The sequence below is a fragment of the Pseudoliparis swirei genome, chromosome 4, assembly GCF_029220125.1.
Source record: "Pseudoliparis swirei isolate HS2019 ecotype Mariana Trench chromosome 4, NWPU_hadal_v1, whole genome shotgun sequence".
Taxonomy (NCBI): Eukaryota; Metazoa; Chordata; class Actinopteri; order Perciformes; family Liparidae; genus Pseudoliparis; species Pseudoliparis swirei.
In genome coordinates this window covers 25180150-25196803 of record NC_079391.1, presented here as the reverse complement: position 1 = coordinate 25196803, position 16654 = coordinate 25180150, and the positions used below count along the sequence as shown (strand labels likewise).

Genomic DNA, 16654 nt, shown 5'->3' with positions numbered 1-16654 from the left:
GGGGGAAGATAGCTGCATACTTTGAAGGGTTCTACTACTTTGCACACAAAATGACCCAATTCTTCAACAAATCCTTAGGATACACTGACCACCTGTATCCTCCTCTTTCTCTACTTATGGATGCATTTTCATCTCTCCATTGCACATTATGAACTCTGCTTTCTCTCCGGAGTCCTTGTGACTTCACGTCTCATAGGGTCCATTGGACCTGGCTGTGTCTGATGCCATGGCGCTGCTGATGCCCCGCCCACTCCTCCTCTCTACCTCCATCTGCCTCATGGATTATGGAGGTTTGGATCGTGGAATATGCCTACTACCAACTATGCCATGGCCCTGTTGATGCTCTGCCCACTCCTTCTCTCTACCTTCATCTGCCTGATGCATCATGGAGGTCTGGATCGTGGTCCATGCCGACTACAAACTATTCATACACTCTGTCATACTCATTGAATGTGTTTTAACTCTAATATGTCCTTCTGTACACATGACATCTATTGCACCTGAAGGTTTCTTCCGTTTTTCTTCCGTTTTTTCCCCCGTGAAGGGTTGTTTTGGAGTTTTTCCTGATCTGATGTGAGGTTCTGGAACAGGGATGTCTATATCTACAGATTGTAAAGCACTCTGAGGCAAATTTGTAATTCGTTAAAATGAGCGATACAAAAAAACTACATTAAATTGAAATCTAACCCTTACCTCAAACCTGATTATGTAACAAACGACAAATATGGAAGTAGTTTTATTTGCCAAATCTTCATATTGGAAAACCAGAAAGGCTGAAAAACAATACTCCTTTGCTTCAGTAAAAGCTGGGCATTCAGCTCTTGTGGTAATAAAAAAAAAAAGGAAATGTCACAACTTCCAAAAGTTGAGAGACAAAATCTCTTCCATTTAGTAACTCCTCCGTTTCAACATCTGTCCAGGCAAACTTGACCACAAAATAATGTGAACAACCATCTTGCAATGGCCACGAGAAATTGACAGTCATTGGTAGTTACTGTGCTAATTTGGGTAGGTAAATTACCAGTCAACGAGCAGACCCAGTAATATATGTGTAAGTACAGTAGCAAAAGGAAATCTTGAATAGTTGGCTTGGTGTTGTTAACCTTCCAAAAACAAGCCATATGACTATTTCTGTGTGGCTTAATCTGCTTTATGAATGTGTGTTAACACGATCATGCATTTTAGGGTTACCATGCTGGTGTTTAGTATGGGAAGTCTCACTGCTTTTGCAGGTTTTAGGTCATGAATCAAAGTCTTGAACAAATTGAAATGTTGACATGATTATGATGCTCGATGAAAAGTTAATTCTGCCTGAAAGGCACATGAATGTCAGTCAAAGCCACTATTTCCACCCTCAATCTTCCCCATTAACCAACAACGTATGGCGGATTAGCTCCTAAACACCCGGAATGCCACACAGCGTGGTGTCGATTCCTAAGCCCCGCTTGGATTTGTAAAAAGGAGGAGAACTTGTACTTGGAGGTTGAGAGTCTAGAGGACGCTCATCCTGGAAACACTCTTCTCACCTCTGAAATGACTCCACTTAACAACATCAGGTAAACAACATTCATAATGAATACGAAATGCACAGTTCAAGCTTAGTGAAGAGTAAACCTAATTCAGAACAACTTATTCAAACCATGCGGTAAAACAAAAAAAGGAGAAATATTGAGTAATTCCAACTTTTTTGTTTTGTTAATTAAAAGTGTGTGCCTCCTTCGCAGTATCAGGCACAGAGCAATTATTCTCAGTGGGCTGAGGATATAGCGAAATGCTAAAATGCTCTGAGAAGAAGCCTGATGTGCAGACTCCTAACCTCTAAACACTCCGACTGTTTTCAGTTGCCTCTTATGCAATGGCAGTGTTAGTAGAAGGTCAAACCACCTGGGGACTCCGGAAATGTGTTGATTTTCTGATTGCATTCGGAGAAGAAGCCGAAACTGAGCGGCTGTTCTGCCAAACTAAGCAGGCCTCATCACTGACCCAATGAGACAAATGAAAATGAAGGAGTTTTATGTTTCCAGGATATAAAATACCATGAAGAAGTTAAAAATAAACTTGTTGTGTACTGATTAGCACCTGATTAGTGAACACTACTCTAGATAGCAGACACACTGCATTCATCCTACGTCTCTGTGGGAATACCCTACAATACTTTTATGATTTGTTTTCCAAATTTGTAATTTGTGAAATTGGGCTATACAAATAAACTGAATTGAATTGAATTGAAATTAGTGTGATGCAGCCTAATCTTGCTTTGGCTCCTTAAATTGGCACTCGGTAAACTAAAGCTAATCCGATTCTGGTAGTGTGTCACAACTCGGGGATTCTCTGACGTTTCTACTGTGTGACAGTCTGGGTTGCGTGACCATTCGGAACACTTGCACTCACAGAGCAGGCTGCAGAGCTGCTTCCAGCATTGTTAAAAAACGCTCATCACCCCTTGACCCCAGGGAAGTGAAAAGGAGTTTGGCTGTGATGTTAGCTGGCTATATATACCAAGCATCCAGCAGCAAAGTTGAGCTGCAGTCTGGAAATGCTGGACTTCGCCGAGCCCTCCAGCTTCGTCCCTGTTGCTCAACGTTGCTTGTTTATTCTAGGTTTATTAATATTGAATGTGTTGCGTGTCAAAAATTGCACCACATTTTGACAATGCCTATCCCTAGGCCCCAAACAAAACACCCGTCTAGTGTGAAGCAGATCGGATGAACGGTTCCCGAGATATGCAAAGGAAACATAGTAAGATTATTTATTCCTATTTTATTATTCATCATGTGTATATTGTCGTCAAACACAGAGCAACTTTGGCATATATTTGAATTCATGTTTTGTCCAGCTGAAGTATGTAATTCCAGTATTCACTCTCTTTTTAGCATGTTGTTGAGTCTTTATGGCAAGAAGTATCCGTCTCTTTACCTGACAAACACTCACTGGGGTTCCTTCACTACTTAGAAAATAAGTCCACACTTTCCTCAAGAATCTTGGAGAAATAATTTTTTGCGATCCCAACAAAATGCCTGTGAAAGAACTGAGCAGTTTTAAACAAAGTACCCCTTTATAATAGCACAAATGGATTGCTCTCATAGGAGACAGAAATGCAATGCTAATTACTGAGAAAAATATGATCACTGAAGGGAGCTGCTATGCTTTGGGCCTTTTTCTAAATGAGTATCATACACAGTGGAACGTATGCTTAATCACTGTTCACAGTGCCAGGCTCCTCGAGAAGGTGAGCCAGGCTAATGGAGGATGGTTCATCACTTGACACGTACAAAGCAACAGAAGGAAGGAGAGAAGTCAAACAAGATAACCATCCATTGATAAATAGATAGTATCTTAACACTTTGATTAAATTAAAGACTAGAATAGTCTAGAAAAGTGAATACAATAATTAGCTCTGAAAGTAACTCCTGTATTTCATTATATCAATTATGATGCACAAGCTGACACATAGTGTAGCATGGGGGCTGACAACTCCTTTTAGATGAATTTGAGGCTATTGCTAAATTATCAAAATGGTGGCAAAGTGGGAAACCTTTCAGAAGGTTTGCTTCTTACTGACTCAAAAATTCTGAAATAAAACAAAGAAAAACAGATTTGGGTTTAGTGTATGCTTCAGTTGAACTGGTCACAGCTGACACACTTTATTTAAACTGCATGTAATGAGGGGTCACTAGGCAAAACGATTGGAAGCTACTCATGTTGTAAGCATGATCCGGACAGGTCCACTAAGTCTGTTCAATGACTGGGAAAACGTTAGCGTAAAAAATATACTGACATATCAATATTAGCTGTCTTTGCAAGAAGTTGTTCCACCATGAGCCTCATGACCCCCTTCAGGGCTTAATGGCAAATGTGTGAAACCAAACTCTGTGAACAGATATCTGCATCTGGAGGGCGAAATACAATCCTGTCAAATTGTTGTCAGAGTGAAAGCCGATTGTTTTAGAGATTTAAAGGGGACATATTCTGAAAATTCCACTTTTTTAGTCCTTCTATACGTTAATTTGGGTATCTGGCATGTCTCCCAACACAAAAACGCTGGAAAAAAACAACTCACGCGGCTTGTTGTGGTTCCTCTATGTCAGAAACGATATGCTTGAGTGCGTCCAAAGGGATCACCACCAACGTCTACGTAGATTTTGAAGCACGCCCATGTAGGGAGTCTGGCTCCATGGCCTTGGACCGCCCCCCACCACAACTTTGCAGGTAAAGTTTATTTGAAAGTTGTGTTCATATTACAGACATGAGTCATCAAATAAGTCATAAATCATCAAATACAACGATTTAATAAATAAACAAGGTTTAAACGCTAATTAATGGAGGTAAAAACGTTACCCCCGCCCCTGCTTGGTCACTTACTGTTGTCAGATAACACTTTAGTTTACAGATGGAACTTTACTGTAGCATTTATATCTTTATGGCGTTCCCGTTATTTGCATTTACACAAACACTTTCACAAACAGTAACTTACATAAACACACTGTATTTGCTACATACTCATACATGCACAAACTATTCACGTATTCGAATCTCTAGCACCACTAGGCTCTCAAAACCGCGAACAAAACTGTGAGACCTTAGCCAATGTACAAACAAAGAAAATGTAGAAGTGACATTCAGAAACGTCCTGTTGAGCCCTAACTTCTCGAACTTGTTCGGGAGCCTCTTCTTGTTCAGGGTCTGACTCTGGTTCAAAACGATATGGTTGCACGACGCTATCTTCATCTGCAGTAGCCATATTTCTACAAAGGTAATGGCTAGCTGGGCAGGCAGCAGCTAGGCGAGCGCATCTGGTGGAGGAGGGGAGAGGGGGGAGGAGGGAGCTGGCTCATTAGCATTTAAAGGAACAGGCACTCAAAACAGGTAAATCTGTGGGGAGGTGTTTTTGACAGGGTAAAAAGGGTGCTGTTTGAAATTATTCTTGTGGTATTTTGACCAAAATATGTTACAAACATTTCATTAAGACCCCAAGGAACCATATCAACTTGTGGAAAAATGGGCATACGATGGGTCCTTTAAGAAACAAAAACAACACCGACAACATACTTCCCCTCATGATGTTGTGAAGTGTGTGGTGGTGGAGAGCGCTGTGAAACACGTTGGCCTCCCATAGGTGTTCAACTGGGTTGGGATCTGAAGGCATATGATTCCCATCATTTCCATAATCATCAAATCTCCAGCGAGCACTTTTGAGCAAAAAACATCTGCATTAATTATGGTTCTAGTTTATTCAGGTTTTTCTTTTTTGTCATCAATCTGTATATTACAGTTATCTCAGTTAAACATTTGAAAAAGAACATAGACTGTGAATGCACAAGAAGCTGAAGGATGAATTCAAATTGGAGCTTTTGCAGTCGTGTTTCAATTGTATATTTGCTCAATATTTCTTCGAAGTAGATTTTTACTGTGACTCGGATGACATTTGAGATTTTCGATGACCTCTTTTATTTGCACAATTTATTTTCAGTCACGGTGAGGTGATACCACGAGGCAGAAAACATTCCTTCTTAAGCATTAACCGACAAAGTGTGATAAATAAAACTAATCTGTCACGAGAATGTTCTTGCTGCCTCCACATGACATAAATAATAGACATTATGTTTCTGAATGTTACATATACCTGCAATGATGGGGCACAATATTACCAGCACTCTCTTCTGGGAGTCTTGTGATTGTGGTGCTGGGGGGATGACTGTGGAACTGATATCACACACCTCAACAGGTTCAAACTAACTGCCCTGATTTAATCTTCCTGGCTCCTTCTCTCAGCCTTCATTGATGGATCTTTATGTATGTATATGCATAATATGTGACACAGAACTGTATTTACTGGTTAATAAAATCACAATGTCTTCATAAAAATTGGATGGAGGAAATAGAAAGTAATCTACAAAGGCCATGGTGTGTAAAATTGGATTTTCCATAGGAGCCACAGAGAGGAACAGTTGTCGATAGAGGTGGATGCGCACTAGTGTGTTTATCATTTTGCCTTTTTAATGCAGATATAAAAAAGTTCATGAAGAATAATAGTGCCGTATACTCCATTGTTTGGGGATAATCATTATTGTGCACCAATACAATATCCCACTGGTCTGACTCAACATGATTCAAATAGGTGTATTAATTCTGAACAAATGCGTCAGAGAAACGATCATGTAGGAGATTTGAATGTGCATTTCACAGTACATTACTGTTACATTAGTACAACACCTATTCACTTCCTTCTGGAATCAAACGCTGAAACAGAGTTTCCTCCAATGAATCCAAGAGTACACAAATCAAATGCACACAAAAATCGGAAACACTGTGTAAAAAGTCAAAAGTCACGTTAATGGTCACATTTTGGACAAGGTGCATGCTGTTGTTAGGGGTTACAACTCAGCATCTCCCTAACAAGAACCGACAGCTTTTGGAAAAAGCCCATTGGTTAACATCTACAGTGTGTTGTTTCACCTAAATGTATACAAACCTTTGTCGATGCAATTGATATTTTAATTTTGAGGGTTAACATAACATTTTTGGTGTTATTTTTCCTACCACCAGTGGTTTTTATGTATACTTTGTACAGCTGTTTTGTGACTACTTAGTTTAGTGTGAGTGTGTTTACTCGTGGGTTTGTCTTCTGGAGTGCATGACGGCAGAGTGAAGGCCAGGGTCTTCAAAGGAAATGTGGCACACCTTCACCACATTTGAATTGTAAGTTTGCTCAATATTTCTTCAAAGTAGATTTTTAGTGTCACGCAAATGACATTTGAGATTGTTGATGACCTTTTTCATTTGCACAATTTATTTTCACTCTATCTGAGTAACGCTGAGGTATACACAAGGCAGAAAACATTTCTTCTCAGGCATTAACCGGCAAAGTGTGATAAATAAAACTAATCTATCAGGAGAATGTTTTCTCAGGAGAATTTTCTTGCTGCCTCCACATAGATATTCTGTTTCTGAATGTTACATAAACAAGCAATGATGGGGCACAATTTTACCAGCAAGCACTTCTGGGAGTTCTGCAGAAGTTGTTCTGGTCCCTCTCTCACTGTGCCACATCACGTTGCCGCTCCAGCTCTTCACAATTTACTCACATATGCCTTATTTGACCCTGACCCGTGCACGACTTCCATAAGAAAGGTGGGAAGGTGGTGCCTGCTAATGAAATACAGACCATGGGAGTGTGGTCATTCTCCCCTGCATGATTCCCTTTATTGTCCCACTCCAATTTCCTCTCCCAAAGGTGTGCTGTTTCTCGATTGCATCTGGTCACCTACAAATGAGTTGGCTCCACCCCTGTACCTGTGTGCCTGCAGTTTAAGGGAAATAAAACTCAGATTGATGCACAGCCTAAAGGCGGAAACAGAGATGAAAGCCTCGTGTAAGCTGATGTGAGCTGTGGAAGAACATGGTCACTGCCTATCTGCTAGTTCTTTCTCATCTATTTTTGGGATGAAACAAAGCATCATCCCATACTTTTCCCTTTAAAGTATCATGTTTCTTTTTAAATGCACACAAATGAGATCTCTGATACAAAGGAATATAATGCAGAGATTCAATAGTGCACACAGACAGAGGTTCAGCATGTGCAGGACCATCTGTCCAGGTGTCCTTTCTAATGCAAACATAATCATTTTTCAGGGCTGCTCTACACACAGTGTGCATTCAATAATGAATTTGAGATTGCCTGGAAAGATACATTGTCTATATTCAAAACCGGTAGCTGTTGTCTAGATCTCCATGCAGGGAGTTGTTCAAAAGGTTGATGGAGAAAAAATGTTTATGCAGTTCTAATGAATCCACAGGCAGGAGTGTTATGTGATAAGTAATGAGACGTATGACAATTGAACAATCGTGTCTTTTCATGATCACCAACTAGTGGATTAATAATACACATCGCCTTCATTTAGGCGACAACGAATCAGACCACAGTAAGCCATGTCTCCGCTTTGGACCCACAAACAACTGTTTTTTATGTCTCTTTTGTAATTGTAATAATTTGTCAGAAGATGATCACGGAGAATGGAAACCGACAGATAGATAAAGTTAAGATAGGTCGGGGTTCGTGAATTATTGGATAGCTCTTGAAACGCTATAAAACGACCTCTTTTAATCTTTAAAGCTCAACAGGGAGTTAAAGTGCTAAGTTGTTGCGATGCGAGGGTCCATATGTTTTTGATTTGTGATATTGTGCGATAAATGCATATTTAATTGTATTTATGCTTAACATGATGATATTGATGATGTTGTACTGTTTTTACTGTTTTTATTGTTTTTATTGTAAAGCACTCTGTGTATTCGTACTGCGAAGGGCGCTATATAAATAAACTTTTACTTACTTACTTACTATTACAATTGGTATTACCGGTGCCTAGACTGTTTACAGCAGTCACCGTTAAAACCTTGATAATTATATTATATAACATTATACAAGGACTGTTTTCAATATTGATATAATCAACTTTTTCCCCAAAAATAAAATTCCCACCAAAATAATGTATTTTAAATTGAATGAGATGACGTTAAACAATGTAAACCAACGTTAGTGGTGTATTTCAAGCTGAAGCTGACACGCCATCCATCCCGACTTGTTCAAAACTAAAGGGACCTTGAGCGTCATGGAAGCTGGGGGCCACTGACCAAGTCGTGGCGTTTCTGATTTGTTAGCAAGGTTATACACTGTAAAATGTAATAAGTTAACTTTACTTGAAAAAGGTGAGGAAACCGATTGCCTCAAATTTTCTAAGTAAAGTAGCTCAATAATTTTAAGTTCTTAAAACTAAAAATAAATGAGTTTCGGCAACTGATGTAATTGGAGTAAACATAAGTTAAGTCAACTCATGTCAGTTCAGACAACTTAAAAGATACGAGTGAAGGTAACTTAAAATCTTTAATCATGTAATAAGTTGACTTTACTTGAAAAAGGTGAGGAAACCGATTGCCTTAAAATTTCTAAGTAAAGTAGCTCAATAATTTTAAGTTCTTAAAACTAAAAATAAATGAGTTTCGGCAACTGATGTAATTAGAGTAAACGTAAGTTAAGTCAACTCATAATATGTCTGTTCAGACAACTAAATTATACGAGTGAAGGTAACTTAAAAATCTTTAAGTATGTAAAAAGTTGACTTTACTTGAAAAAGGTGAGGAAACCGATTGCCTCAACATTTCTAAGTAAAGTAGCTCAATGATTTTAAGTTCTTAAAGCTAAAAGAAACTAAGTTTAGGCAACTCATGTAATTGCAGTAAACATTAGTATAGTTAACTTAACAATTATTAGTTAGGTTAACTTAAAAAAGACAACTTAAAAGATCCAAGTTATATTAAGTAAACAGTACTAATAAAAACTAGTTAACTTTACTAGTCAATGAGATCCCATTACTTAGAAATAGTGAGGAAACCGATTGAAACAAAAGAAGGAGAACAGTTACAATGGAAGACAACGTTTATTTAGAAGAAAAACACATGTTTTAAAACTCAAACAACGTGCTTAAAATGCTGAACATGTTGCCAGATTAGGTTTTGTAACGCAGAAATATGATGAACACAGCGTTTTCGGCATTTGCTAAATTTCACTACAGAAAAACAACAAAAACAGACATTTTATATAAAAGAGTTCTATTGGAGATAGAAGGGTGACGTTCTCGGGCCTGACTGCACATCATGAACACAGTCCCTTATGGCATCAGTAGATTTTTGAGTGATTGTATTTTAGGGTTTTTGGTCCAAGTGAGAAGCACTCTATGAATAAATTCAGAAGGTCTTCCTCACTCGTTGAGGATACTCCAAATTCAGGGGTAAATAAGTCAGAAGAGTAGCCACACGGCACGGGGAAGAGTATCACGGTCACCCATCACGACTGTTCCTCCCAAAACGATGGCAGTAGTTGTAGACTCCAGGTCCAGCGAGTGAGGAGGCCACGATGTCTTCAGCACCGTCAGGGTCCCAATGGAGGTGTGGGACACGTCCAGAAGGTCATCAGAGTCCTAATAACAAGAGCAGCATAAAAAACACAATTACATGTCAAATTTCACGTTGCATTTCTATGGTAGAACACACAATGGTTACTTGGATTCTGATATTAGATAATCAAGTGAAAGATGCTCAAGAGTGAGTGCGATGATTAATTCATTGATCATGTGATTCACTGAATGATTGCAAAAGCTAATAATAAAGAATATGAATGATCATATTTACAAATAGGGATGATATTGGAATGGAACAACACTAATAGAGCAAATGTAAACAACAGAATGTAGAAGGGCCTGAGAACAAGTCGATGCAGTTGCATCACAACACACCCCGATCAGGACCCTTTGGTGGCATCTGCTGTGTTTCCATAGGGTCAAGTCGAAGCTTCACGCCATCCTAAACTCACACCTTCAATAAAGAAAGACCAAAGTTTAATACGTGGGCAACCAACCATATTCGTGGTAAACATCCACATTTCTTTGTCACTGATGCTTCTGGGAAATGTGCTCCTACCACAGGAGGCTGAACAGGTATCTACCATCTTCAGCCGTCACACCTGCATCATATTGGCTGCTCCTGAACCTCCTGTGGCAGGAGAGCGAGCATATTGCCCAAAAGCAACAAAGAAATAGCGATAATGTTACAAGTGAAAACCCATTTTTGGTAACAGGAGATATTAGTAGAACCCCTCTACCATCATGCAGACATGTGAAGGTGTAAAGATGCCCATTTAGGTGTGATATGATTTGTAATTTTTTATTTTGAAGGCCTTTGGGTTTTGAATGGGGCGACTAGAGAGCTGCAACTGGACCCGACTGGAAAGACGGGAGATCCCACTAAAAGGGCCCCAATCAGGGATAAGTGAATCAAAAAGTAGAAGCACTGATTGGAAGAGAAGTAGCCAATACCAAAAGATGAACAGGCAGAACACATGAGATATATTGGGCATCCTGTGGTGTGGAATTAAATAATTTTGACTAAAGTCTACTAACAAATTCTTGAAGAAGTCTGCGTTGTCATCTCCAAGGATGAAGGGAGAGCCACGGAGGACTGCTGTTCACCTCCCATTCACATCTGTACTCTAAAAAAATATTTTAAACACACACAATTCACAAGTGTTAAAGGACAATCATTTGACAGCTCTGCATGCAATGCTGTGACACTACTTTATTAACCACATAAAGAAAAATGACTGCTTGAGAAACTTACCCCAGGTGTGACTTGTTGCAGATATTCAAGTTTCTGTCCGACACTTTCCCCCTCTGGGTCTTGAACTTCTCCAGGAAGCGAGGAGTGTATTTGTCGAGATCTTTGAAGAACTCTGATTGCAACTCAGATTTTTGCTTGATAAGCAACAGAACTCAGCCAGAATCTAACAGAAAGAGAAATAAATTAATATTTAGTCATATTAGACCTACAGTAAACACATTACAACATACTACATCACACTGGGCAGAAAACTAGTGGCTTCTAGATTGAACAGATTACATCAGCTCCCCTCATCGTTCCTTCATGGTCGTCACAGGAGACACTCTGTGAAGACATGGACTCAATCTGGCAACGCTTCCATGTGTTATGCAGTAGTGTGTAGAAGAAAATAAGCAATACTTACAATTCATTGCCAGGTTTTTCAAAGCCTACAAAAGAAACAACAAAAGCAATTAGTCAAACTGCAAATAACTCCTCGTCAAGATGCATTTTTACGGCTAAAAAGCCATCAGTTTAATGGAAGATTTCACAGACAAATATGATTACAAATGCTTATCCTAGATATAGATAGATAAATAGATTGAAGTCATAAATAGTCTGTAGGGAGATTGGCAGGGAGCTTAGTTTCAAACTTGCTATTGGTTATAATGGATGTCATTTCCATTAAATATCACAAAATAAGAAATGATGTTCAAGTAAAAAATAAAAAAACGTTGTACCACATTCGCTGTGGCCGAGAAGTTCTCCATCATACGGTTGTAGTTGAATTATTCCTCGTTACTGTAGTGTTATGGAATAATAGGGTTTTGAGCCCGTTGTATCTCCAAGTATCTTTATTAGCTTAACCACACATAACACCGTGACTGACTGGATTCGGGTAACTCCAAGAGCGGACTGACGACTGTACACGCCCCCCCTCTAAGCACATGCCTTCGTATCACTCCGCATGTCTATAAAGTAGTACCATTACATTATAGTTACATTCAACCTGACATTGCATTCACTCTTAACTCAGTGACAGTAGCGTTGTGTGACTCCTGTAGTGCTGCGTTAATGCACACGAGTGAGACAGCCACGACGATGTCCGCCATTAACATTGTGACTCGTTTGTTTTGACGGTCTAGCTAGCTTACATTAAACGCTCGTAGTTAACATTCAACTACGAATATACATATGAACAATATGGCGAAGATACGACGATGTTTACTAAGGACATGAACGGCAAAACGTTATTGAGATGTTGAAACTTACCTGAAAGTAACTCGCACACCTGCACTGCCTTCTCGCTGCCGCCAATCCGTCTCGAGCAAAGAACGTCTTCAGTGGTCGACTGCGCATGCGTATTCGAGCCGAGTGCTGCCGAGTGCACCCGAGTTTCTTCCGAGTCCGCCTCACTCATTTTTTTAAAGTAAAGCTTACTTGAGATAATAAGTTTAATAACTTTACTCACCAAAAAGTGTTCTTTACTAAGTTTCTTAAAGTAAGGTCAACAAAGTAAGCAGAAATGAGTAAAGCTCACTAATTTTTTAAACTAAACTTTACTATTACATTTTACAGTGTAGTTCATATTGTTAAGAATTTTAGCAGTATGAGTTAAGATCTGAACATTGACTTGACTGTAATTGGTGAAGTGATGTATGTGTTTTGAATACTCACTAAACTGTCTTGGCCTTTAAGGTTTAAAAAAATGTAGAATCCAAGTAAGTCCACCAACCAGAGTGAGGAACTTTTCTTATGTTCCATTCTGTAATGTATGAAGTGCCATATATATATATATATATATGGCACATTTTAAGTTCAGACTCTTTATATCCTTTTTCTCTTTGAACTGCATATCAACAGAAAAAAAGTTATTTCAGCTGACCTTCAGCTGACTGATAAAAAGTGCAGCTGAGGGAAAGGCGTAGGCAGAAGGAAGAAAGGAACACCTCTCCTTTGTGCCAAAATTTATAAATAGAGGAAAAGTTCTGAGAAAGTTTCTGGTAGTTCATTTGTGTAACACACTTTGTATAATGAGCCCCTTCAGTTTGGAATCTATATTTGGTCAGCCACCAATATAGATTTAATACATCTGCCTGGCAATACGTCACAGGTGAGTTATGTATATTTTGCTATTGGTGCAGACCTTTTGAATTTCACTAAGTAAAATTGTTTTGAGAATAATGTGCAGCAGGAAGACATCCACGCCTTCAGTGTCGTTGAATGAACACCAGCCAGACTTTCACTGTTTATTTAAACTTCTGCTAATATTTTCAGGCAGGTGCTCTTCATTGCTCAGACTCTGTTCAGCACAAAGACACATGACCTTTGGACCCCGACTGCTGAAAGGTCGAGAAAGTGTTTATCGGCATGCTCCTCACAGTTAGTGAAAAACATCAAAGTTCTGAATTAATCCACATAAGCCTTCGAGAGCAAAGCCTTCATTGTTGTTGCAGCATAATACCTGTACCAACATACATCTGTGAATAAAAGTTATATTCATCATGGAATTATTTTTAGTTTTTGCAGAAAACTAAAAGTCTTTTATCCACACCTCATTATTGGTACGTTGTGACAGCTCCGTCAGAGCAGAGGTGCATTGAAAGCTCAAATTTGTTGAACTTTGACCCCAGGTGTGGGGACCTTGTTGTCGCTGTTGACCTGTAATTGAACTAATGGATGGATAGAAAACTGATTACTTGTTTTTCCACTCCAATTTAATTTATTTCATAGCCCAAATGTGCTCTTTTTTTAAACAGTGTGAGACTGAGGCTGTTTGAGGGAAAGAAGAGCACTTGCTTCATGTAGTCGGGGCCCAGTTCACAGAAAGTATATCAGCTTTGTGGACAGCCTTTATGGAAGCATGTTTTCTCAATGATATTGACATGCTAGAGGGCACTGATTTACATTGTTCTACACCAGGGGTGCTCAATACGTCGATCGCGATCTACCCCCGCCCCCCTGAAATTTTCTCTATAGCACGTCTTTGTTCTTTTATTGAACTAAACAGCCGTCTGTTGTTGATCGTATCTACACAACAGCATGTCATTTCTGTCTCTACGTGTCGCGTTAACACTTCTCGGCTCTCCGTCTCGCGCGTCGCAGAGTGCGAGCATCGGGACGGAGCAAAAAAAAAGTCACTCCCCCCCCCCCCCTCGGGAGATCATTTTGACTTGGTCATTTTATAAGTAGCTCGCGTGCTGAAAAAGTGTGAGCACCCCTGTTCTACACGCTTGACTAGGGAACTTCATAAATTTCCACTGGAATGGCACGCAATAACATTTAATTCACACCCTGACCCCCCCCCCCCCCTTTTAAAACATCTCCCTCTGACAATAACTCAGAGGATATTTAAACTGACCCGCTTTTTACTTATATCCAAGCACATTTCTTTAAATTTAAAAAACGTATGCTTAAGTATTACATTCTTGTACCCTTTCCATCCCTCATTGTGTCTCGAGCCAAGATGCTAGCATGGCTTATACAACTGCATTTTCTCATATAAAACAGCATAAAGTCCCGAATGGTTTTCATCTTGTTGGAACAAGTTATTATTTTATGCGCACAAACTTGTTCCCACAAGTTGATTATGTTATGTGAACAATATTACAAATAAAATCACATTAGGGGACTTACGGGGCTCAATAGGTTTGTAAAGATTCAAGAAATATATAAATATATATTTATTTATTTATTATTTATCCTGAAAACTGAACACAATTTATACAAGTACGGTTGTCTCTATTCTTCAAACATTTCACTCTTGTGCTAGTGGGATCACCAGAGTTGAGTAATGAATGGTAAATATTCTCACAAGAAATTCCACAGTATTGATAGATGTCTTTGCTGACGTCTACAATGTCTGAGACACATTATTTGACAAGACAGTTCAGTGGGCTGTGTTTAAAGTGTATTTATGGCCGGTAATACGAAATGAATGTCTTTGTCAAGCATTTCTTTTGACACCAAAATCGTGAACAACGCTTAACCCAATCTGGGCAGCGGGCCTTGTCATGCTTAGTTGTTTATCTAGGAAAGAATTCCGCAAACATCGGAAGAAGGTTATTTATCTTGGCCAGCAACTGCCCCTGGCTGGAAACGGCAAAGCACTTAATAGCAAACAAGTGACATCTTTTTTCAAATGATTCAACAGTCATCTAAAAACGGAGCTGACCAGTGGCCCGTGGCTATTGTTAGTGTCTGGTGTGACTTATAGCATTATTTCACTGCTCCCCGCACCGGGGCAAATACGGGCTTTGAATAAATTAGAGTCTCCCAAAATAACCATGTTGAACTTCTTGAAAAACAGAGCTGGTCGAGCCAGGCAAACTCACTCTACAATGAACCCTGTATGGAGAGGCCGATTTGCATGTTCTTTGCTAGTGTTAGTGGATGTCCACCAGAGAGCCCAGTTTTAAATGGGGAAAATTAACCAGTTTAAATTCACGAGTAAATTGTAAAATGACTATAAAGTCTAAGTAGTTCAAATGTTTTACTTTAAAATGTAATAGTATGAAATTAAATTTGCAGCACTATAATATCATTATACATCAAGTCAAATTTAAAATACATTAACTTCATCTCTTATGAAGTGTGTGTGTGTGTGTGTGTGTGTGAGAGAGAGACTAACTGGGATACTTTATTGATGACTTTTCTCTTTCTATGCATTTTAATGCCTTTATAATATTGCAGTATCATAGCCAGTTGGTCCAGTGCCTTCTAACACAATCTGCCATAGGGAAGGGGAGTAGCCCATGACCCACTTAATGTTTAAGAACCACACCCACACACACACCCCGATCTCAAACGAAAGGAATAAAACTGATCTATATTCAAAAAGACATGAGGGGCTACACAGTTATTTAAAGTGCCTACAATATGTACTTCTGATGTGTACAAAATGTTGCTGCAAGTCTTTACCGTTACATATTTCTTGGTTCACTTTAATGAGCAGGAGCATTTTTAATTAAGACAAATATTTGATCTTTTCATTTTATTCAATGTAACTAAAATATTTTAACTCTGACAAATCAAACAAAGAAACAATGTCAAACTTCATACACAATTGTTCTGCAAAGCAAAACAATCCACCATATCTTCCAATACAATTTATTTTGTGAACCATTGCACTGGATTTTCCTGAAATTAGTGTTGCTTCAGTAAGTGTACAGTAACATATTGTATTGATTACCGTCATTCTATTTTGCTTTTAGGACAAATCTGCAACGGCTAAAAGAAGCAGTTTTTTTGTCTGAGACTATCATTATTTATTTGTATTATTATGTCGCCTGTATGATTTTGTGGTTGATGATGTGCAAATCTAACTCACAAATACAGATTTTATATGAATTTTCCTGAATATGTAAAAGCACATATATCGAGCAATGTGCTTTGTTTTGAGTTTTACATTGACAATGCTCCTCTTTTGTGAGCAGACAGCCAGTTGGATTTTCATATCCACATCAGCTGACAGTAATGTTCACATATCCAAGGTGTAAAAAGGGTA

The 16654-nt window shown here is 38.9% G+C and overlaps 1 long non-coding RNA gene across 1 annotated transcript; it reads right to left on the bottom strand.

Annotated features, from left to right (window-relative positions):
* Window positions 1–9421: 9421 nt before the first annotated feature.
* Window positions 9422–12700, bottom strand: LOC130192798 (uncharacterized). The gene is made up of 6 exons (XR_008831450.1): window positions 12421–12700; window positions 11573–11597; window positions 11170–11332; window positions 10953–11041; window positions 10290–10368; window positions 9422–9974 (listed from the first exon to the last, which is right to left on the bottom strand). It is a non-coding gene; the product is annotated as an uncharacterized LOC130192798 (long non-coding RNA).
* Between the last annotated feature and the right edge of the window lie 3954 nt (window positions 12701–16654).